The sequence below is a fragment of the Sceloporus occidentalis genome, unplaced genomic scaffold (assembly GCF_023333645.1).
Source record: "Sceloporus occidentalis isolate IW3139 unplaced genomic scaffold, rSceOcc1.0.p SCAF_3, whole genome shotgun sequence".
NCBI classification, from domain to species: Eukaryota; Metazoa; Chordata; class Lepidosauria; order Squamata; family Phrynosomatidae; genus Sceloporus; species Sceloporus occidentalis.
In genome coordinates this window covers 5481610-5505444 of record NW_028316983.1, presented here as the reverse complement: position 1 = coordinate 5505444, position 23835 = coordinate 5481610, and the positions used below count along the sequence as shown (strand labels likewise).

General features: G+C 44.6%; 1 pseudogene across 1 annotated transcript; it reads right to left on the bottom strand.

Moving 5' to 3' along the window:
• Positions 1-1664: 1664 nt before the first annotated feature.
• On the bottom strand, positions 1665-14482 carry LOC149315489 (uncharacterized; annotated as a pseudogene). The gene is made up of 6 exons (XR_016280358.1): positions 14347-14482; positions 8561-8899; positions 7380-7478; positions 5568-5589; positions 2968-3010; positions 1665-2293 (listed from the first exon to the last, which is right to left on the bottom strand). The product of XR_016280358.1 is annotated as an uncharacterized LOC149315489 (transcript).
• Between the last annotated feature and the right edge of the window lie 9353 nt (positions 14483-23835).

Below are 23835 nucleotides of genomic sequence, written 5' to 3'. Positions count from 1 at the left end.
CTTCCTAGGGCCACCATAAGTTGAAGTCAACTTGACTGCACACAACAACAGTTCTCTTGCAGAAGGTTGCTATTCAATACACTGGTTGCATAGCACAATTAATGCATAACTTCCAGTGCAGAGATTTACAATCTACAACCCTGATGTTTGCCATGATATCTCTGTCTGATTGGCTGATATGAGCATGGGGAGCGCATGGGGTAGTTTTGTATTTTTGGCAGGGCAAGGCAAGGAGCGAGCTGTGGCCCGGCTGTCCCCTCGGGTCCCTTTGCATGTGAAAAACACTGCCGGCACCAAGAGCAGCCCTCCCTTGCCATCTGCCATGCAGGAGATGAAGCCATGAGCAAAGAGATCCCTCCTGCCAGCTCCGAGAGTGTGATTAAGAGCTCCCGGCCAGGAAGGCAGCTTGTGAAGCCATGTTATGCAAGGACAGCTTTAATGCAATTAAGAAGCCAAAGGGGGCCACCGAGGCCCCTTCAAGAAGGAGCAGAAAAGGAGGGCAGTCGTGGGGTGGGGGCAACCAGTCTTCTCTTTGAGCACTAGAGAGCACCATTGCTGGTCTAAAGGGATGCTTCTGCTGGGGATGGACTGCCTGGCACTGCAGCAGTGTTTTGGGCCTGGAAAAAACTTTGATCAAAAAGGCTTTTGTCCATTTTGGCGGGGGGGGGGGGGTAAAGGCTACTTTAGTCCATTTCTGAGCAATGGCAGTGCTACAGCGCCACCAGCTCACATGGGTTAAAGCTTCCAGGCTTCATCTGAAGCTTGCCACCCAGCCAACATATTAGCAAAACATCTGCAGAGAAGCTGTACTGTTGTTGTTGTTGTTGATGATGATAATGATGATTCGGTTGAAAGAGACTCTATCGGGGAACACAGAAAACATTTCCAAATATAGGAAGAGGGGGAAGGAAGTGAATAGGTTTTGTCACCAGCACATCCCCTTTTGCAGGTCAAGGGGTTGCTTTCTTGCAAAGGAGGAGAACTCAAACGCAGCTTGCCTATGCACTCACTAGGCTATGAGCACCATTCCGCCATGATGCATCATCCAATTTGCATCACTCGCTTCTGAAAATATATCATCCCTCATCAACTTCCTAGGGACACCCCTCTTTCCCTCCCTTGCTGTCATGGCTTTGCTTGCCTCGTAATCAAATTAATTAGCTCTGGATGGCTTGGCTTAGCCTGTTGTGAGTCTTCTTTTATAAGGACACTCTGCTTTTGGAGGTTTTTTTAAAAATGAAGTCATCTTAAGTCAACCCTCTCCTTTGTAAGTGTGTAAGCAGCTGTGTAATGTCCCCCACCCCCAGAAAGGGGGTTCAGAGAAAGAAATGGAGTGAAACCCTATTCAGTCTTTCTTCAATGATTTTCCTAGCCCATTGCCTTGCCCCTTCAGACCTTGCAAAGAGGGTCAAAAGCCATATCCTCCAACATTTCACACATGAAACCTGGGACACGTGTGGCCAGGCAATGTCAGAGTGTAGTCAAGATGGTAAAAATTATTAAAGAAAAACAACACATAAGCTAGGAGAGGCTGCAGCAGTTTGCTTTTACCTGAGCCTTCTGGGGAAAGCAAGATTCTGCCCCTCCTCTCTTCTTCCAACTAATTGACTACAAACCACTTTTGTAGTTTGAACTCTGTTTGCAGGAACTGAAATAAGCTGGAGACAAAGAGGGAAATTGGTGGGGGAGGGAAAAACAGGGCATTTTAAAAGCAGCTGAAAAAATCAGATGACAGAGGATTGCACTTTGCACTGTCCTTGACAAATCGAGGGTCATCTTCGCCCTTAACAGTAGGCTCAAGCTAATGCAATTGCTGCAGCCTATGCTGTTTTGTGTGTTCGCCTTCAGTAATAACTTGGACACTCTCTAATGTTGCTTGGCCACACACATCCCAGTTTTCATCTGTGAAATGCTGGCAAGTATGCTTTTGGAATAAGTCCACCAGCTTTCTGAATTCCCTCTCTGGTGGGAAAAAGCAAGAAGAGTTTGGTGCAGAAATGAGAGATGGCATCTTTCTTTTGCTTCTGGCCAGGACATTCCATTCCATCTTGAATTAGTAGGCTTCTTTCTTTCCTTCTCCCTGGCTTCACACACTGGCATAGTTTTATTCCAGGTTTTTTTTAAATCAAGACAGAGAAGCATCCTTTCTCTTTTAAGAACTGGGCCGAGGAACAGTCGGTGTTATCCGTATGGTGGCATATTCAGGACGTTCTTCTGGATTGCTTTGCTTGGCTCTTTGTAATCCCTTTGGATCCTTTAGGTCAGCATACACAATCTCTTTATCCCCTGAGACCTGAAAGAAAAATTGAATTATGAACTCCTTTGGGAAGGCATTAAAGCCAAGGCAGGATATGCCGTAATTCCAGACGAATGCAGAAAACCCATTCTGTACTTTGGACTACAGCCTGCAAAATCTGTCATGGGGGCTGGGAGCAGGGTTTGGAGAGTTGCAGTCATAAAAAGTAACTTTTTCTAACCCATGAGGGAAACTTCAGAACATGATATCAAGTGCAACTTTCTTTAATTAATTATTATTAATTTTACTGAGATTCCACCTTCCTCCCCATGCTCTCAAAGCAGGATTTAAGTGAGGTCTCTCATGCGTGCAACCCATCCTGTCAAAGCACACAGGTAGCCCTCTCTCATACTTTTGACTTGGTGGGTGAGGGAGTTAGTTGATCGTGGTGGAAGACAAGATCTCAAGGATTTAATACCTGTTGCCCAATTGGTTGTGGAACTGTGTGATCCAGCATAACCACGCTGGTGCAAATGAACCCCACACTGAAAATGCAGGGGATGTTTGCCTCTGTCCCCTCCTGCTCAGCTTGTATATTTCCAAATACACTGATTTTCCAACCTCTGAAGTTACTCTTTCTGTACACACAACAGTCCCTGCAAAACGGCTGCCCTCGTGACTTTCCGATCTGTAGAGAAGTAGGAAGTGCATACCAATATGATTATTCATACCTGATTAGGAGTTTCTGTGCTCTCTGGAAGGGAAGTTTCAGAGCTGGGAAGAAATAGTGCAGAGAATACAAATTAGATGCCCTGATGGATACCTTGCATTTCTATCCTCTTTGTAAGCTTTGACAGTATTCAGGGCTGTTTGTAGGCAAACCATTTTCTACCTCTCCTCTCTCAGTACAAAATTTGGTAACAAAGAAGCCCAGATTCCCTGCCTAGAATAACCAGAATTCATCACCTTGCCACCACTATCATAAAAATGCACCAATAAATGAATAAAAATGTGATTTTAATTCCCCCACCCCCACAAACTTTGTACGTTTCCCCAGAGATTTCTCACAGAATGGTTGTGTTGTTAGGGAGCAGGAGTCATCACCAAGAACCATTACCTCAGCCTTCCTTAGCCAATGGCCTTCCAGGTGTGTTGGACTACAAACTCCATCATCCACTTGCCTTGCTGGCTGGAGATGATGGGATTTGTAGGTCAGCTCCCCCAGCAGAGGAGAACCTTCTTGGGGAAGGCTCAACTAGATAATGAGCAGAAGTTATTGTTAGAGATGAAGTAATGGGATGCATAAACAAAGCCACCTTCGAAATTAATCTTCATCAGATGTAACTGTGATGATAGTGGGACCAAGAGAAAGACCTTCCCTGAAGGTCTTAACACTCAAGTAGGCTTATATAGGAAGACACAGTCTTTCAGGTTGGATACCTGCCTCATAGAGGGTCAAGGTGTTATAGTGGTCTCTTTGGAAATCAGGGTTTAGAGATCAGGGTTTGAATCCACACTAGGCCATGGGGATGTCACACTCTCTCAGCCTCATAGGGTGGCAAAAAAAAAAACACCTTCTGGACAAATCTTCCTGAGAAAAACCCAAGACAGAGTCACCTTAGGATTGCCATAAGTCATAAAAGACTTGACGGTGCACAACTACCACCTGGCTCTCAGGGGTACCTCTCTGTGTCCACCTTGTGGCATCACCAGGGTGGTTCTCCCCTGGTCTCACATTTTGGCCCTGAAATCTCTGGGGCTGGCATGTTCCTGATGGAGGGTGCATCTACATTGTCGAAATAATGCAATTTGATACCACTTTAACTGCCACATCACCATCCTACATAATCCTGGGATTTGTAGTTTTGTGAGGCACCAGCACTCTTTTGCAGAGAATGGTAAAGATCTTGTAAAGCTACAGATCCCAGGATTCCACAACACTCAGTGGTGTTCAATTGCATTATTTCTGCAGTGTAGCTGCACCCTCCGTCAAGATCTAGCTTGGCATAGTGGTTTGAACCTGGGAACATTCCCTCCTCAGCCATGGAAACCCACTAGGTGAGCTTGAGTGAGTCACACACTCTCAGCCCCTGAAAACCCTGTGATATGACAAGGTCCACACAAATGCAGAGATTACACCTTAGGGTCACCAGAAGTCAGAAACTACTTGAAGGCAGGGAACAACAATATGAATTCATAGTGGCAACTCTGCCAGTATTTTTATTTTTCGTGTAGGACTGTGGGAAGGGACAAGAATCCACCTTTCCCTTCATGCAGTTTCCTGATTTCAGTCCTCCCCCTCTCCTGATTTTATTGGCTCCAAAGCTGGAGAAAATGGTAGTATTTAATAACAACTTTGAGAGAGAAATGTATGTTGATGTGGGGAAATGGCGTAGAAGGCAAAGCTAGAGTTCCTCTGCTCTCATCTCCAAGCTCACACCGTTTCCAAAAGCAACTCTTCCAGATGATAACACCCAGAATCCCCCAGTCAACAAAAGTAAATTTTCCATGCTCTGCTGGCGCCACTCTTCCAATCAAGTTTGGAAGTCCCTGCAGAGGCATTAAAGTACAAATAGCATAAGGATGGAAAATACAAATAGAAAGATCAAGGGATTCAGTCACATGCCTCCTGCATCATTCAGCCACAATTTGTCTCTGCAAACAGGGGGGAAATAAATTATGCACAGAAGCCAAATTTATGCAAATGACAGGTTGCAGCATTTCTTGGCAAAGGCCGCCAGCTCCCATGCCAAGAAGGCTTGGTTTTGATCTCCAAGACTTTGTCTGGCATCCTGAGAGATGCCTGGAAGTTTGGACATGCCCAGGGGATGTTTTTTTTCCTATGTCCCTCCTGTCCAAACTGTCACAGCAGACCAGTGGTGACAGTGGAGCCAGTAAGGCAGTGAATCCACTCTGGGTTTGAGTCTGAACATCAGTGGAGCTGTCCAAGATCCTGAAGCCAATCCCCTTAGTCCTTGAATAAGTGACTTTAAAATTCTTACTAAAATCCAGAGCGGATTCCCTGCTCCACTGAGAGGGACGCCATCAGCTGTAGGACCCTCATGGCATATCAGAAGCTTCTCCATAAACTCTCTGATTCAAAAGCTATTTGGCACGCAGACCTAGCGGCTGCTGCTAGGGAAACATAAAGTGGGAAAGGGACCCAGTTGTGTTGTTTGCGTGAAACTGCTGGTGTCACATTCTCTGAATCCAAGCTGTTTTAGGGGCACCGCTTTGCCAAATTGCTGTTACTCTTCAAATGTTCAATGGCTCTCCTTCCAAATACTAGTGGGGAAAAAAGTTAATTAAAGGATATATAATTTAGACAGACCTTGAGGTGCAACGGTTCCAACCTAAATACATACACACAGGAGAAGAGAGGGCAGGATTAATTACATGGCTTTCGAAATTTAATTTGAAGGTATTTATTGCGATTAAATCCCTTCTCTCCTCCAAGGAGATTAAGGCAGCGGGAATGTTCCTCACCTCCCTAGAAGAGGTCATACTGTCCCCGTAGCAGGAGCCCTGTGCAGGGTGACCAAATGCCCTCCTTTTCCAGGACATGTCCTATATTTGAACCTTCTGTCCAGGAGTCATTCCAAAATGTCCTCTATTCTGAGCATGACTAAGAATCATGAACTGATAGTTATATGAGTGTTTTTAGCTTTTATTTGGTCATGCCCTAAATTTTTCTCGAATGTCCTACATTTTACGGTGCCTTGTCCTCTTTTGCGGTTAGGACATCTGGTCACCCTGGCCCTGTGAGGTTGGTTCAGCCACCCAAATGGGATCTAGACCCAGGGAGAAAGAACCTAGCAGATTCCACGGCAGGGAATGTCCTCTAAAATTTAGCTAGAAGTTTAAAGGAACTTTTCAAGGTGCTGATCCTCTTTGGGAGCTAGAGCTTTGCCCCTTGGGAAACTCCTTTGAAGTTCAGCCAAAACCCCAGAGTAAGTTCATCATCCCACTGACATGAGGACCAGAAAGCACCACAGAAGCTGCCTCTCCCTGGTCCAGATTTGACCTTCTGAAGACAATAAAGCTAAGAGAAATTGACCAGCCCACCAGCATCCCATGTCTGTCATAGCTGATAGGGATTAGAGATGTAATTCCTTCTTAATTTTCTTCTCAAAATGAGCAATGAGTAATTTGAGCTCTGTTCTCACCCCAAGAAAATCTTCAGAAGGGTTATTCAGGCAGAGAAAATAATCCCGGTAGAATGTGGGTTGAATCTTTGCTGTTCTCATACATTTCGAATATATTTGATTAAGTTGGGGGCTCCCAAAAAAAAACCACTTAACCTAGGATAATCGATCTCAAGCTTTTCTAAAAGATTTGCCTTGTCGGCTGTGTAAATAACCAGTGTGAATAGACCTGGGATAAACTGGGATAAAACTCTGCCTGCCTTGAACGTGTTTCGAATACATCTGTATCATCGACTCCATCTTTATTTGCAGTGCCAACATGTGTGAGCAACATGCACAGAGATGCAGTTCCGTTTTTAAAAAACAGTGTGAACAATAAAACTGGAATGTGTGAGTGAGATTATTCAGATAGTTGATCTTAAAAAATGTCTGAATAACCCCCAAAAGTGCAGTTTCCAAAGGCTATTCACAGTTTGAGATTTAGGTCTAATCTGCACTGCAGAAATAATGCCGTTTGACACCACTTTAATAGCCATGACTCCATGCTTTGGAATTCTGGAATGTGTAGTTTTGTGAGATATTTAGCCATCTCTGTCAGAGAGTTCTGGTGGCACAACAAACTACAGATCCATTATTTATGCTCTGCAGATTAGACATTATTCTGCATAAAATTCACATATGATTGCTTTGTGGATTTTCTGTGCAGGAAACAGCATTTTCTGGAAAATAATAGTTTATATGCAGAAAAAAATGCTTGCTGTTTTCTGCAGAAAAGACCATATATGAATTTTGCATAGAATAACTCCCACACTGTGAATATTCTCGTCAGTCCAGGATTGTCTTCATCGAGGTTTCTAGCCACTTGGGAAACATGTTTTCAACCAATTTTTGAATATTTTTAAAAATATTCTTACAATCCCCAATTGCGGATCCAAACCTACACTCTCCCTGTCCTGGCCCATTCTGATCCGCATATCTGAATATTTTATGCCACTTACCTCTTTTCTTCTTTCTGTAAGCATAAATGGCTGCAGCAAGTAAAAGAACAAGGAGGGCACAGACCAGGATCGGAAGGATATAGACAGTACTGTTGGAAGCTGGAGATAAACACAGCAATGTCAGGTTAAATATTTGAGCTGGCAATCTAAGTGTCTCCATGTGTTTGGAAATGTTTTAAACAATAACTCCCAGACTTCCCCTCTTAGCCAACATGGTGCTAAGCTGGTTTCTGGGGACTGTCAAATTTCTGAGATCTGTTTCTGAGTGGCAGCAACCATCCAGCATCTCTCAGAAGAAAGAGTTTTGGTGCCCCCCTTTATCTGTTCCCTAATTCTCTTTTTTAATAGGAATACCCAGCAATAGAACATGGCATCTTCTAAAGATAATGCAGTTTGATATCGTTTTAGCCTTCTCTTCCTCACAGTGCTGATTTCCCAGAAGCCTACAAATCCTAGGATTCTGTAAGATGGAGCCATGGCAGTTAAAGTGGTATCAAACTGCAGTATTTCTACGGTGTAGATGCTCTTCAATAGTTAAACCACTATACTAGGTTCTCAACAGCCTAGTCTGTTTACAGGGCCAGTTACAGAGAGTACAAGCACTGTCCATCGAATGAATGTGAATTTGTAGCAGGCACTAGACAATTGGCATGGGAGATTTGTTTGTTTGTTTGTTTTACGTTAAAAACAACCTTCATGGGGGCCCTGAAAAACTTGGAACCAGGCCCAGTTCAAACACTAATTTATTTATTTGTTTATTTATTTCATTTTTATGCCACCTTTGAACTTTATTACATGGGGAAATCGGGGGTTTAAACAGGCATTACCCAGCGATATTTGCATGATTGCAGTAAAGATTTCCACACACAATTGTGATTAAAGATGACTTATCCTGGGAATAACTAGGGAATAACCAGCAACAAATCATTCATGGGATTTCCCCTTGAAGAATTTGTTCCTGGTCATTCCCAGTTTATTCCTGGGATACAGCATCTTTAATCGCGATGCGTGTGAAAATTTTCACTGCGAATGTGCAAATATCGTTTGATAATGCCCATTTAAACCCCTGATTTTCCCCACTTGTGATAAACACCCAGGTCTTACTACCACAAGGAATGGTCTGAACCAACAGAATAAATGATTACAGAGAAAGCAAATTAGCCCTCATTTCCGCCTCTCACCTTTCACAACCACCTGAGTTCCATGCCCACTTTTCCAGTCTTTGTCACCTCCAGTTTCTTTCTTCTGCTTCACACAGTAATATGTCCCAGCATCCTTGAGAGTGACGTTATGAAGGATGATGGTGAAATCTGTGTCAGAGCTTTCTTCATGCCTTGTAACTCTCTCAGACTCTTTATGTGTCTTGTCTGCATAGATCAGTTTCCGATTGGGAACACTGCCCAGGAACCACTTCACAGGTCCGGGTGAAAGTCCGCTGGCCACCTGGCATTCCAGCTTCAGGGATTCTCCTGTTAGTACTGAGATCCAATCCTGCGGCTGGATCACCTGATCTGCAATACCTGAAAAGACAGGCACCAATTGGCTATTGCAATTCCTCATTGCTCTTGGATTGGCCAGAGCCATCCCCCTTCAACAAAGCACTGGGATCCTATGTTCCTCTTTCCCCTGAATTATTCAGAATGAAAAATAGTCGAGGCAAAACCTGAGGATCTCCAGAGTGGCGATGCATACAAAATTTGACCACAGTTTTCTTCACTTGGGTGCATCCCTAGTGCAGGCCCAGAATAATTGAGCACTTCCTCAGACTCCAAGCACAGTTAAAAGTGCTGGTTATGATGTATAAAGTCCAACATGTTTCAGGTACAGTGGCTTATTGGTATCCACTGTTGATACCAAAATCTGTGGATGCTCAAGTTCCATTAAATACAGTGGCAAGGTAGAATGGTGTCCCTTATAGGAAATGTCAAAACCAAGGTTTGCTATCTGGAATATATACAAGCCATGGATGGTTGAATATGTGGATACAGAGGGCAGACTGTACAAAGATCTGAAAGCTCATGCCACCTAATATGATCTTACTGGAGTTTTACAATTTTAGGAGGGGGCTTTCCCTCAGTTCCACCATCATCATAGGCATGTTGAGTGAGGGCATGGGACACAGCCTTCTTCTCTCAGGTTGTGTAACTCCTTCCCCCATGAGGTTGGACTGGCCCCCTCTCTGTTCTCTGTCCATTTGCAGGCAAAGACCTTTGTGTTTACCCAAGCCATTGCATGTTGCCTGTCTGTTGCAAAAGGTCTCTTAATTGTAAAGGTAAAGGTTTCCCCTTTGACAAGGTTGTCAAGTAATGTCCAATTGTAGAGGACAGTGTTCATCTCCATTACTGTACTAAGTCAAAGAGCCAGTGTTTCAAAGACTACTCTGTGGGTCATTGGGCCAGCATGACTGCAAAGAAAGCTACAGTCGGCCCTTCTTATACACTGATTTTTTTATACATGGATTCAAGCAACCATGATTTGAAAATGTTCAAAAAAAGTATAAATTTCAAATATCAAACCTTGATTTTCCATTTTGCTATGTCATTATATAGAAGAGACCCCAAGGGGCATCCACTACAATCCTCTGCCTTGGAGTAATATACCATTAAAGCACTCCTGGAGACAGATGGACATAGAATCATAGAACAGAATCATAGAATTCTAGAGTTGGAAGAGACCACAAGGGCCATCCAGTCCAACCTTCTGCCATCAATCAAAGCAACCCTGACAGATATCCATCCTCTGCTAAAAACCTCCAAAGAATGAGACTCCACCACTCTTCAAGGAAGGAGTGTGTTCCACTGATGAACAGCTCTTACCATCAGGAAGTTCTTCCTAAAGTTCAGGTAGTATCTCTTTTCCTGGAGCTTGCATCCATTGTTCCAGGTCCTGTTCTCTGGAGCAGCAGAAAACAAGCTTGCTCCCTCCTCAATATGACATCCCTTCAAATATTTAAACAGGGCTATCATATCACCTCTTAACCTTCTCTTCTCCTGACTAAACATACCCAACTCCCAAAGTCTCTTCTCATAAGGCATGGTTTCTAGACTGTTAAGCCATTTTGGTCACCCTCCTCTGGACACACTCCAGCTTCCTTTTGAATTTTGGTGCCCAGAATTGGTCGCTGGATTCCAGGGGAGGCCTATCCAAAACAGAATAGAGTGGTACTATTATTTTCCTTGAGCAAGACACTGTACTTCTACTGATGCAGCCTAGAATCCTATTGGTCTTTTTAGCTGCCACATAATATATGCAACATCTCGATATAGGACGTCTGTCGGATGTGGTTCCTAGTGAGGGACTATACACAGTATCGCTCCCAAGCACCCTCTCAGACCCACTTCCAAACGTAAGCCCTGGTATACGGAAGATCTCTGGGCAAGGAAGCGGGAGCTGCGACGGCTAGAGTACCGTTGGCGGAAACACCTTCGCTTAGACGACAACACTCTCCTAGCCCAACGGTTAGAGGACTACGGAGAGGCGATACGAGCAGCAAAGAACTCGTTCTATGGTGCTCGTATCGCGTCCGCGGAGTCACGTCCAGCAGAGTTGTTCAGGGTAGTTAGGGAGCTTACTCAGCTCCCTCCTACCCTGAACCAGATCCTTGAACCTTCTAAGGCCTGCTGTGACTTATTTAATGACTTCTTCGTGGATAAAACTTCTCGGATAAGCGAAGGTCTTAACGCCGACATTCAGGCAGAACCTAGCGTAGAGGTGTCCAGGGCCTCCGTGGACTTTATTAAGCTGGATCGGTTTGAGTTGGTAAGTACCGATGATGTGGACAAGATCCTCGGAAGTGTTCGGAAGACAACCTGCTCTCTCGATCCCTGTCCCTCGTGGCTAGCAGCCCAGGGGGGACCGGCTGTAACTTCATTGTTACGCCGGATAATTAACACATCTCTGAGGGAAGGGCAATTTCCATCTGTTCTTAAATTGGCCCTAGTAAAACCTATATTAAAAAAGCCCTCCCTCGACCCCCTGGTGTATAATAATTATAGGCCAGTTTCACTGCTGCCATTTTTGGGGAAGGTGATCGAGAGGGCGGTTGCAATCCAGCTTCAGGGGGTCTTGGATGAAACGGATTATCTGGACCCATTTCAAACTGGCTTTCGGGCGGGTTATGGGGTTGAGTCGGCCATGGTCGCCTTGGTCGATGATCTCCGTCTGGGCATCGACAGGGGAAGCGTGTCCCTGTTGGTGCTCTTGGACATCTCAGCGGCTTTCGATACCATAGACCATGGTATCCTTCTGGGGCGCCTGACAGAGGTGGGAATTGGGGGCACTGCGCTCCAGTGGTTCCGGTCCTACCTCTCCGGGAGGTCCCAGATGGTGCAGCTGGGAGACGTGTGCTCCGACGAGAGGGCCCTTAAAACTGGGGTCCCTCAAGGAGCCATTCTGTCTCCCATGCTATTTAACATCTACATGAAACCGCTGGGAGAGATCATCCGGAGACATGGGGCGCGGGGTTATCAGTACGCTGATGACACCCAGATTATCTTCTCTATGTCTCCGACTGATGCAGTGACTGAGGATGGCGTCTCTCCTCTCGTGGCCTGTCTGGAGTCAGTAATGGGCTGGATGAGGGAAAACCGACTCAAGCTGAATCCAGAGAAAACGGAGGTACTCGTGATAGGTTCCCCTGGTCCAGGAATGACGGTGGTTCCACCTGTCCTGAACGGGGTCACGCTCTCTGTGAAGGACTCCGTGCGCAGTCTGGGGGTGCTTCTTGACTCGTCCCTTCACCTGACTGCTCAGGTGAATGCGACGGTCAAGAGCACCTGTTATCAGCTTCGGCTTATTTGCCAGCTGCGCCCATACCTGGCCCAGAGGGACCTTGAAACTGTGGTACATGCCCTGGTAACCTCGAGACTGGATTTCTGCAATGGACTCTACATGGGACAGCCCTTATACCAAACCCGGAAGCTTCAAATGGGGCAGAACATGGCAGCAAGGCTGGTTACTGGTACGTCCAGGGCCAGCCATATAACACCGGTTTTAAAAGACCTCCATTGGCTGCCCATTCGCTTCCGGGCGCAATATAAGGTGTTGGTAATGACCTATAAAGTCCTAAATGGCTTGGGCCCAGGATACCTGAAGGACCGTCTCTCCCCGTACATTCCGCCCCGCACCCTCAGAACATCTGGGCAGCAACTACTTAGGGTTCCCGGGGCGAGATTATCCTCCACCTCTAGGAGGTCCTTCTCCATCGCCGCCCCGGCCCTTTGGAATACGCTGCCCATAGAGCTCCGCTCAGCTACCTCCCTGGCCCAATTCAAACGGGATTTGAAGACCTACCTGTTTTAAATAGCATTCCCCGATTAAGGCCCTATAGGCCCCCCCCTCCGCCGCACAGGCAATGGATTGGCTAACCCGGGGGCTTTTGCTTTGTTTTTGTTTTTGCTTTTTGCTTTTGCTTTTGTTCTGTTTTTGTTTTATTGTATAATTGATGTAATTTTGGTATGGTTTTAATTGAATATTGTGTATTTTAACTGCTGTAAACCGCCCTGATCTTATGGAAGGGCGGTATACAAATAAAATTTTTATTTATTATTATTTATTTATGTCACTGCATCACACTTTGCAGCTTGTCAATATCCCTCTTGAACTGTAGTGAGCAGAACAGGATCCAGTATTCCAGGTGAGGTCTGACCAAAGCAGAATAGAGTGGTACAATTACTTTCCTCGATCTAGACACTGCTCCTGAAATATAGGCAAATATTGGCTTTTTAGCTGCTGCATCACATTGCTGACTGCTGTTCAGCTTTTGTTCTACTAGGACTCCTAGTTCCCTTTCACATGTACTGTTTTCAAGCCACATGTCACTCATCTCATATCTTTGCATTTCTGTTTTTCTGCCTAAGTGTAGTACCTCACATTTCTCTCCCTGTTGCAATTCGTTTTGTTAGTTTTGGTCCCGCTTTTCAATCTGTTAAGGTCATTTTTAATTCTGATCCTGTCCTCTGGCTTGTTAGCTCCTGTCTATGCGATGCAGGAGAAGTTTTTCTAGGCTTGTATGAAGCTGCTGGGACTGACAGAAGGTGCTGCACAAGCCCTGTACTGCCAGACCTTGGGGAAATTTTTTCCTCAAGCCCTGTTCTTCTGCTGCCAGGGCTTACAAAACAAGAAGGGCCATAGGTTACAACACTGACAAGCACAATGAGCCCAGATGAATACATCCATCATCTATTTCCCCAGTCCCTTCTACTCATTCCTGGACTTGTTTGGTGTATTTCCATTGCACAGCTTCAATATCCATATGAACTTCTTTGCCCTGAGTTAGAGACACCTGAGACCAGCGCTCCAAGTGCAAAAAGTGACACAGTTGTTAGCCTCACCTACAAAATCAAACTTCCTTCTCCTTCAGTCCTGCTTGCTGGAAGATTTGTCAGATTAAGTACAGATAAATGGCCGATGTTAATCAGTGAACCCTAAAGACTATCATTCATTTATTTTATTTATTAAAATATTTACTTACTGTCCTTTGTCCAAAGATCTCAGGGTGGCACACAATTAAAATCAATTAGGGCCCCAAACCTTTCATAAACAATCAAGTTTTTACTTGGTGCCTAAACAGCAGCAATGTTGGCACCAATCGGGCCTCCAAGGAGACGATGGTCTATATCTAGGGTGCCACAGCAGAGAAGGCCCTCACCAGTGTCCTTGCACAGCATGTTGCTCTGACTGATGGGACACAGAGGAGGGCCCCTCCAACCAGAAGCATCACTTGGGGGGGGGGGGTGCAGGGAGTTCTGACTGCACAAGGTGCCACCTCAAAGGGAGATGTCACCTGATGCGATGGTAGGAAGAGGCTGCCCTCTGGATCTGGATGGACTGCTGGTCAGGTAGAAAAGTAAGTCGCCACCCTTTCCCACCCAGCCAGCAGCTCCACCAGACCTGGAAAGACCATAGCATCCCGCCCCCACCAGTAGCGGCATCACTCAGGTTGGCGTCACCCAGTTCAGTAACCCACCCCCGTGCCTGCCTCGGAGGAAGTGTGTGTGCTGCTGTTGCTGCTGCCGCTGTTGCTGCCGGGCGCCTCCCTGGGCGGAGAGGACACCAGTGCAGTTGCGCACCGCCACAGGGAGGATGCCTTCGGACTGGACCATCTTCACAACTGCGCAGTTTTGTCCTGTGGGGGGGCAGGCACTGAGTTGTGCCCCGGCTAGCGTGTTGTGAATTGATGTTGCATTTTTATTGTTTGAGCTGTTTGTCGCTGGCTGTATTGAGATATGTATTGTTAAATGCTATTGCTATGTATTGAGATATGTATTAATATGTATTGTATTGAGATATGTATTGTTTTATTTTCACTGTTGTACACCGCCCTGATGTTTCGAAGGGCGGTATATAAATAAACCTTTATTATTATTATTATTATTATTATTATTATTATTATGGTGTCACTCCCTCCCATTGATCACTTCCCATCCCACACCATCCAGAACCTTTAACGATGTTGTCTGTACTAATGTTACTCATTAATCATAATGCCTGCATATCACTGACTGTAATGGTAATAGCTGTGACATAAAACAACAAGCAAAATTAAAATTATACCTTTAAATTGCAATATCATACGCACAGCCTAAATGTATTTATATATACATAGTTTCATGCAGTTGAAGTGAAAATTTGGTAAAAGGTAGTTAAAAAAAAGTAAAGAATAAAAATATTTTTTAAAAAATAAAAAGTTTACATTTTAACATTTTAATTTAAAAAAAAACCTAGGGCCTCTCCTGTCTCCTTCCACTGAGCCTCACCCCATTCACTCCATCTCTTCAGCATTTTAATGGGAGACAGGTAAATGCCACAGTCCATTTTTGCCAAAAAGCAGATGTTTGAGGAGCAGTGGTGTCACCTCCTTAGAGTGTCACCTGGTGCATTCCACACCCCCAAAGACAACCTAATGGTGACACTGCCCACCAGTGGCTTCTGATGGAAAAGGGTTGTCTTCCAGGTCTGGTGTGTCTGGGTGCAAAAATGAAATGCCTGCCTTTTCTGCCCAGCCAGCAGCTCTGCAGACCCAGAAAAGTCTGTTGAAGAGAGAAGGGGGCTGTTAAAAATGATCCAAACTGGGTGTCAAATATATTAGTTATGCCACTGTTTCCAACAGACCTGAAATCTCAGGCCAGTGCATATACAGAGGTTTGCTCCTTCAAGTACTCAGGTCCCAAGCCATTTAGGGCTTTAAACATCATGAACAGGCATTAAATTCAGCCTGGAAATGTCTTGGCAGCCAGTGCAATTCCATTAAAACTGTTATATGGGTTTTATATGATGTTCCTTTTAGCAGGAACATCATATTGCAAGCAGCAATTTCTGAGACACCTTCAAGGCAGGCCCATGCACAGTGCATCAGAGCAGCCAAATTACCAGTGCATGGGCTACAGTGGTTACATTATCCCTGAGTAATTAATTTCAGTAGGCAGATCTATATCTGAACAGATTTGTATATGCTGGGGTTCTAGGACACCCCCCCCCCCTAAATGAATAACAAAATCCATGGATGCTCAAGTCCCATTAAATACAATGGCTTAATAAAATGGTCTCCCTTATATAAAATGGCAAAATCAAGGGTTGCTTTTTGGAATGTTTATATTTTTAAAATATTTGCAAGGCATGGATGCTTCAAACCGTGAATAAAAAATCCATAGATGCAGATGCCTGACTGTATTTTCTTTGGGTGGAACTAGGTGCAATGTATAGATAGGCAACTTGATTCTAAGTGCTAAGAATCCCACTTAGATGGAAACCCTACTGAGATCAATTTAAAATCAGGGAGCATTGTTCTGGTTTCTTAATTGTCAAACCCATGCCATGCTGCCTCGTGTCATCAATTTCAGCTATCCCTTATTGTTGTTTTCGAAATCCTTGCAACCTTATTTAGTTCTCCACCTGGAGATTCAAAGAAACGCTATGATTCCTTGAGACTTCAGTCAGTGTCCAGACACTTGGCAATCCAGCCACCATCTGAGATGCACCAAATGAGGCTTGTTCATAAGTAATGCCCCATTTGTCAATTGCTCTCTGCAGGTGGGCTTTTCTGGCACCTAAGCTGATGTTATTTCAACACCAAGCAATCTCTTTTCTCCTTCAGTTAGAATCATGATCTGTCATATCATGACGGTGTGCATTCCAGGTACGTTTATTTCCTTTTGCTCCAGTTTTGTTGGTTTGTTTTAAATTTCTCTTCTTGTGTTCTGCCACTTTGCAAGCCACCCAATGCGTTTTGATTGAGGGGCGCTATGCGGAAAGCTCGGATGACACACTGTTCAAGAATTCATTTGCATGAACTCTTTTTCCCCCCCAAGCTAACATCCCAGGCTCCAACTGACACACAACACGTCTCCACACTTTTTTTGCATAAAGAAACAACAATTAAATAAATCAGCGCTGTTCAAACATTTGGTAGGCCAGGTAATCAGGCATTCATTTCTAAGGATCTAACTCAATGTGCTAAGCATCTAACTAGTGGCTTAACACTGTCATTTCTGCTTTGATAGGAATTAAGTTAATTTGGAGGAGAAATGATTATATGGTAAACAGTAAATAGCAATCTCTCCCCTTTTCCTCTCTTGACTTGCATCACTGGCAGAATTATAGCTGTTTGATAGCACTTTATTATGGTTCCACCCAACAAAATCCTGAGATCTGTAGTTTTGTGAAGTAGAATCGTAGAATCATAGAATTAGAAGAGACACCAAGGGTCATCCAGTCGAACCTCATTCTACCAATACACAATACACAACCAAAGCACTCCCATCAGAGAGTCATCCACCCTTTCTTTAAAAAAACCTATAAAGAAAGAGTCTCTGCCACCCTCCAAGGGAGAGTATTCCATATTGAACAGCTCTCACTGTCAGAAAGGCCTTCCTAATATTTAGGTAGAATCTTTTTTCCTGTAGTTTGAATCCATAGCTCCCTGTCCTCTTCTCTGGACTTGCAGAAAACAAGCTTGCTCCATCCTCAATAGGACATCCTTTCAAATATTTAAACATAGCTGTCATGCCGCCCTTAACTGTCTCTTCTCCAGGCTGAACATAGCCATCTCTCTAAGACTAAACTGCTCCTCATTAGGGTTTATGGTTTCCAGACCTTTCACCATTTTGGTTGCCCTCTGGATATGCTCCAGTTTTTCCACATCCTTCTTGAATTGTGGTTCCCAGAACTAAACACAGTATTCCAGGTCAGGTGTGACCAAACAGAATCAAGTGGTACTATTACTTCCCTCAGTCTAGACACTACACTCTTATTGACGCAGCCTAGGATCATATTGGCTTTTTTAACTGCTGCATTACACTGTTGAATAATGTCTAGCTTGTAGTTAGGCCCTAAAGTTCCCTAGCACAGAATTCAAACTACAAATCTGAGGTTACCACATGATGGAGCCATGACATTTAAACTGATATCAAAGTAATCTAGCTGTGAGGTGTGGATGTATCCCAGGTCCCATTCCCCTGTTTTTTCCATCTCTACTAAAGGGGCACAGAAAAGGAGGAGACATTGCTATTTGCTACATGGACAGGGAAAGTGCAGTCTTCTAAATACTTACATTTCCAAACATCCCTGTGAGTGATCTCTGGTGCAAGGGGGAATCGCAATAGTGACCATCCTTCTAAAGAGATTATCGCATTGACTGATAATCCAACTGCTCCCCAATGGGATACAGTTGGGATGCAGGTTGCTACCGGGTATTATCAGACTTAATCCACCGCTGATTCCACCAAGCGATTGCAACCTGGCTGCATTCCTGGGTCCAGGTGTGCTTCAGAGACCACTTTTCCAAAACAAGAGCTTGCCATGCAGGATGCAGCCGGGTTGCATTCTCCCGGCAGAATCGGTGGTGAATTAAGTCTGAAAATACCCAGTAGCAACCACAACCCAACTGTATCCCATTGGGGAGCAGTTGGATTATTACTCAATGTGATAATTTCCGAACACTCACACCAGAAATCACTCATGGGAAGGAATGGAAATATAAGTCAGCCAATTCCTGATCAACAGGGGAATAGATCCTTGTCACTCACAGTGGCTGCTGCTCACTAAGTAAGGATTTGGAGGACTGGACCAGGAGACACTATGGTCAAGGTTCAAAACTCTCTCTGAGAAGATTCCTTTAGTTATATATACAGTAGCGAGTGCTTTGATTGTGTATTCCTGGCATGGCAAGGGGTTGGATTGGATGGCCCTTGAGAGGTCTTCCAACTCTACAATTTTATGATGCTATGTTCCTATGAAATTCTTGCAGACAAGCTTGTAAAATGTGGGCTAGACAAAGTAACTGTTACATGGATTTGTAACTGGTTGACCGGCCGAACCCAAAGGGTGCTCAACAATGGCACCTTTTCATCCTGGAGAGAAGTGACCAGTGGGGTCCCACAGGGCTCTGTCCTGGGCCCAGTACTGTTCAACATCTTTATCAATGACTTGGAGGAAAAAATTGGGGGAACACTTATCAAATTTGCAGATGACACCAAATTAGGAGGAATAGCTAATACTCCAGAGGACAGGATCAACATTCAAAATGACCTGAATAGACTTGAAAGCTGGGCCAAAGCTAACAAAATGAAATTCAACAGGGAGAAATGTAAGGTACGGCACTTAGGTCAGAAAAAAAAAATGCACAGATACAGGATGGGGGACACCTGGCTGAATGAGACAACATGTGAAAGGGATCTTGGAGTCCAAGTAGACCACAAATTGAACATGAGTCAACAGTGCGATGCGGCAGCTAAAAAGGCCAATGCAATTTTAGGCTGCATCAATAAAAGTATAGTGTCTAGATCAAGAGAAGTAATAGTGCCACTGTATTCTGCTTTGGTCAGGCCCCACCTGGAATATTGTGTCCAGTTCTGGGCACCACAATTCAAAAAGGACGTTGAGAAACTGGAGTGTGTCCAAAGGAGGGCGACAAAAATGGTGAAGGGTCTGGAAACCATGCCCTATGAGGAACGACTGAGGGAGCTGGAGATGTTTAGCCTGGAGAAGAGAAGGTTAAGAGGTGATATGATAGCCCTGTTTAAATACTTGAAGGATTGTCATATTGAGGAGGAAACAAGCTTGTTTTCTGCTGCTCCAGAGACTAGAACCCGGAACAATGGATGTAAGCTCCAGGAAAAGAGATTCCAGCTCAACATTAGGAGGAACTTCCTGACAGTAAGGGCTGTTCGACAGTGGAACAAACGCCCTCGGAGTGTGGTGGAGTCTCCTTCTTTGGAAGTCTTTAAGCAGAGGCTGGTTGGCCATCTGTTGGGGATGCTTTGATCTGGATTTCCTGCATGGCAGAGGGTTGGGCTGGATGGCCCTTGTGGTCTCTTCCAACTCTACGATTCTATGATTCCTACGACTCTTGAAGAAGATCTCCTTCTTTGGAGACCTTTCAAGGAAGGTTGGATGGACATCTTTCAGGAGTGCTGTACTTGTGTATTCCTGCCTGGATGGAGATTGGAATAGATGACCTTTGTGGTTCCTTGCAACTCTTGTGATTATGAAATCAGTGCCATAAAAATAAGGAGCAACAGCAGGAGAAGACAACGAGTGCTCTCACATCTGGCTAATGAGTTTCTTGTTGGCATGACTTACTGTTAGGGCATCTGGAATTCTGCCCTACCCTGGCCTTAATGTCTGATCCTGGAAAGTTCTTGATGTATTCTTATGCTCTAGTGCTTTTCCCACTGCATTATCTGTATCCCTTTGAACAGCTGCAGGTACTCATTAGATGTAGGAAGAGTCCTGTAGCGGAGATTCCCCCCATAAGCAGCCCTGGGGCAGAGGCTGGGCTCTTACAAAGCTAGATGCTGAATATCTGAGACTTTTATACTATTAAAGGGTGAAACCTGTTCATTTCCTTGAGCTATTGTCTGACTTTTCTAACAGTTCAAAATAATGATGTGTGCAGGTGTGTGATTTTACAATGCCGCAGTGTACTTTTCCTACAGTCTCTCTTTGTTTTCTGTCACATGACGGGAGAGTTTGTTGCAGCAAATACAAAACCAAAAGGATGTCTCAAGTCAAGCACAGAGAAAACAAATCCTCCATTAGTTTCTGCTCACCCCCATTTCTTTTCATATCTTTTTCATGTCCAGATTCTTTCTCCTGCTTCATGTACAAATAGGCTTCAGCATAAGGAGATTAAAAAAGAGCCTTGCTGGATCAGACCACAGTGGGGAACCTGATGCCCATAAGAAGTCTCCAATAAGAGGGCATGAGTTGAATCCTACTCACCCATTGATGTTCTGCTATATTGCTGCTATATTGAAGAAATAAAGCAGTTTGACACCACTTTAACTACCAGTGCTATGGAACTCTGGCATTTGTAGTTTTGTGAGCTATTTAGCCTTCCCAGTTACAATACTCTGGTGCAACACCAAACTACAAATCGCAGAATCCCATAGCACTGAGCCATGGAAATTAAAGTGGTGTAATTGCAGCGTAGTGTAGTGGTTTGAATGTTGGACTGAGACTCTGGAGACCAGGGTTCAATTCTCAGCTCTGCCATGAAACCCACTGGGTGACCTTGGGCAGGTCACACACTCTCAGCTTCAGGAAGGCGATGACAAACCTCCTCTGAAAAAACTTGCCAAGAAAACCCCATGACAGGTCCTCCTGAGGGTCACCGTAAGTCAGAAACGACTTCAAGGCACATAACAACAACAAGCTGCTTTATTTCTGCAGTGTAGCAGCAGCCAGGGACATACTACCTCTGATGCTAAAAGTAATATATAGGCAATTCAAGTTGAGATGATTACAGTACTATAAACCACCAGCCAGCTGAAGAAAAACGAAGGCTATACATGAAAATACAGTGAAGGTTACAAGTGGTATATGGTTGCTGGGTGCTATCATGCTTCCCTCTGGGATAGCAGCAATACAAGAGGATTTGGTGAAGTGCTCGGCACACCAGCACCTCAGTCGGTGCTGCTTCAACCATTCTCACTGAAAATAAGCCTATCAAGGCAGAGTATAGTGTAGTGACTTGAGTGTTGGACTATGGTTCTGGAGACCAGGATTCGAATCCCAGCTCAACCATGACACTCACTGGGTGACCTTGGACAAGTCACATTCTCTCAGCCTCAGGGGGAGGCAGTGGCAAACCTCCTTTGAACAACTCATGCCTGTGATAGGTTCGCCTTCAGGTCGCCGTAAGTCAGAAATCCAGGAGTTATGAAGGCACACAGCAACCACAACAGATAAGGCAGGCAGCAAACATTCACCAGGCACTGGAAGCAATATCTAATGCTCACTCTGTGGAAATCACACCAAGCCAACTCAGAGTATCTGCCCTGCTTTCTGGACCCTTAGAAGTGGATCTCTTCTTCTGCTTACCCCTCTGCCTGTCCTGGGGTGGGTCTACACTGGCCAGAATACTCTGGGTTGTTTCACAATGTGTTACCTCATATTGTGGAGCAACGCCAGGCAGCTGTTTACACAGGATCCCATTGTACTGCCCACCACCAAGGTCAGAAACAAGGTGCCCAGCATTGATTAGTGAGTCTGTCATCAAAAGTTACCTTTACAGAGTGGAGATTGTTCATGGTTGGGGTGAAAGTTTGGTGTGAAATTATGTATATTGGCATCATCACCTTCCTTTCTTTTACTTTGGGCACACTTGTGAGAGCCAGTGTGAAATAGTGGTTTGAATGCTGGATTATTAATCTGGAGACCAGGGTTCAACTCCCAACTCGGCCATGAAAACCACTGACGTTTGCAGTCTTCTTCTCTTTCTACCTCCCTCCCCCTTTCCCAGCATTATTGTCTTTTCTAACAACTCATGCCTTCTCATGATGTGGCCAAAATACGACAGCCTCAACTTGATCATCGTGGCTTCCAGGGACATTTCAGGATTGATCTGTTCAAGGACCCACTTGTTTGTCTTTTTGGCTGTCCATGGGATCCTCAGAATTGTTCTCCAGCACCACATGTCAAATGAGTTGATTTTCTTCCTATCTTCTTTACTGTCCAGCTCTCACATCCATACCTGGTGTTAGGGCAGTTAAACTTACATAATTCACCAACAGGAATCCAGCATTCCTGTGTGTTGGGTACAGAACTACATGTGTGGAACGCTATGTGTCTGATGCTGGATTTTGTGTATGATGCTGGATTTTGCCCAAAATCTCCCTCCTCTGAGCAGCCAGCTTCTCCAGGGTCTTCCTCCTCTTTGCTCACAGACTTTTCTCCCTCCTGTCACCACTGCCTACACATAGTAGTTACACCTACACAATTCACCAACAGGACTCCAAGATCCCTGAGTGTATTATCTGCTTCTTATTTTGTGCATTGAGCGCTTGGTGCATTTGGGCTAAGCAGCTTCTTTTTCCCTCTTCAGCTACTCATCAGTGTGCTGCTTCTTCCTCTTTGGAAGAAGAAGGGGGTGGCGCACGTGTCTGAGCTTGTGATGTTCCATGTGCATCAAACAAGGAACTTTGCCCTCTTTTAAAGAATGATGAAAATGACTTGCAAATTGGTTGCATACTTCTCTGCCTCTCGTAACTAGTTAGTGAGAATGAGGAACATGTGAGAGGAACATATGTGGGAGAGGAAAATGCAGGACAAACAGCAGTGGATTATTGCAGCTCTTAACCTCAAGACCCATAACCATGTGCAATCATGTGCGCTTACAACTTCTAGATCAGGGTAAGCAACAATGGCAGATCCAGACATCAAATTTCTGAGCCTGTGTCCCTTGAGGGGGGGCAAATGGACTGCTAAAAGTATTGTTGTTGTTAAAAACCATCATGACAGCTTCTACTTTTGGAAACCCTATGAATGAGAGAGCCAGTGTGGCATAGTGATTAGATTGTTGGACTACAACTGGAGACCAGTGTTCAATTTCCCACTGGGACATGAAACCCATTGGGTGACCATGGGCAAGTCACATGCTCTCAGCCTCAGGGGAAGGTAAGGGAAAACCTTCTCTGAAAAAATCTTGCCAAGCAAACCCCATGATAGGTTCACCTTTGGGTCGCCATAACTGAAAAAGGAGACCTTTCACCATTTTGGTCTCTTTTGGGCCTCTTCTGGACATGCTGCAGCTTGTCAACATCCTTTTTGAATTGTGGTGGCCAGAACTGGTCACAGTATTCCAGGTGAGGTTTGGACAAAGCAAAATAGCATGGCACTATCGTTTCCCTTGCTATATAGACACTATACTACTGTTGATGCAACCTGGGATCACATTGGGGTTTTTAGCTGCTGCATCACATTGTTGACTCATGTTCAACTACTAGAACCATTCCTTTCACTGTTGTCAAGCCAGGTGTCACTCATCCTATATCTATGCATTTCATTTTTTTCTCTCCCTAAGAGTAGTACCTTAAATTTCACTCTGTTAAAATTCATTTTGTTAGTTTTGGCCCAGCTTTTTAATCTTTTAAAAAGTTATATGGATACTAAAAAGACAAATAAATGGGTCCCAGAGAAAATCAAGCCTGAACTCTCCCTAAAAGCCAAGATGTCT